This window comes from Indicator indicator, chromosome Z (assembly GCF_027791375.1).
Source record: "Indicator indicator isolate 239-I01 chromosome Z, UM_Iind_1.1, whole genome shotgun sequence".
Taxonomy (NCBI): Eukaryota; Metazoa; Chordata; class Aves; order Piciformes; family Indicatoridae; genus Indicator; species Indicator indicator.
Window position 1 is genome coordinate 45,770,792 of NC_072053.1, and position 1,145 is coordinate 45,771,936.

Genomic DNA, 1,145 nt, shown 5'->3' on the forward strand with positions numbered 1-1,145 from the left:
TACTTCCAAAAGTAAGTTAAGCTTTCTGTATCTATTTTCATTCACCCGAAATATTTTCTTTTTCCTCGTCTTTATTCCTCTTGGCTATTTAGACTCAAAGGACAGATGTGACATCGTTAAAATATGTGTGTATATATCTTTATCTATCTATCTATCTATCTATCTGTATGTGTGTGTGTATAGTTATATATATTTAAAAAAGGATGTGTATATACGTTAACATACCTGTGATATTCTAAGGCATACACACCGCTAATTGAAAGAGGCCTTGGAGACTGCAAGTGCTGTGCCAATACAAATGCTCACATGGTAAATGACAGATAGTTGGATGAATTCAGCTATTTGCTTTCCCTAGCCATATAATAGAGGTTAGGTCTACCACAGCACACTGGGAAATCTGGCTCCTGTCTTTGATTTTATTTTGATGGAAGCTGGTCTTGAGCTATTGTTATGTTGTGTCCCCAGAGTCCTGTGCAAACACGTGTCGTCACAAAGGCAATTCTCTGCAGGTGATTTGGTCTTGATGGAGAAGTCAGATAAAATGTTTTTTCAGTCTGAGACCTGGCTGTGTACTTTTGTTCTGTTGTTGCACCCAGTGCTATGTATTTGGCTTCATTCCCAGTCTGGTAGTGACTTGAGCAGATTTATGATACTGTTTTAGAACTTCCTTTGTGTTCAGCACACAGATTTCAGGGAGGTTTTAAAAAGTCATAAGTAAAGGCGATCATGATTATTTACACGAGCAAACTCCTTGGATGTCCTAATGCTGCTTACACATCCTTGGGTTGGATGTACTGCCAGTGTGAGAAAGATACGAATTTGCTATCACTTACAACTCTACACTTAGTGGAAATGTTTATTATGTGGGAAAAATCATCTTGAAGTGCATTATTGTGTAGATAAAAAATGGCCATGGAGATGTGTCACTTTCACAGCTGTAGAAGGTCAATATAACATATTACAATAATAACAAAATCAATACAAAATTAATTTAGTTCAAGAAAAAATACTAGCTACTGCTACAGTTTTTCCATAAATTACACACAAGTATTTTTTTTCTAACCTGTAGTCATTCTATGAGCTTAATCCTTCTACTGATTTAAACAGGCAAACTTCTTCACATTCATTGACATAAAGTGCATTAT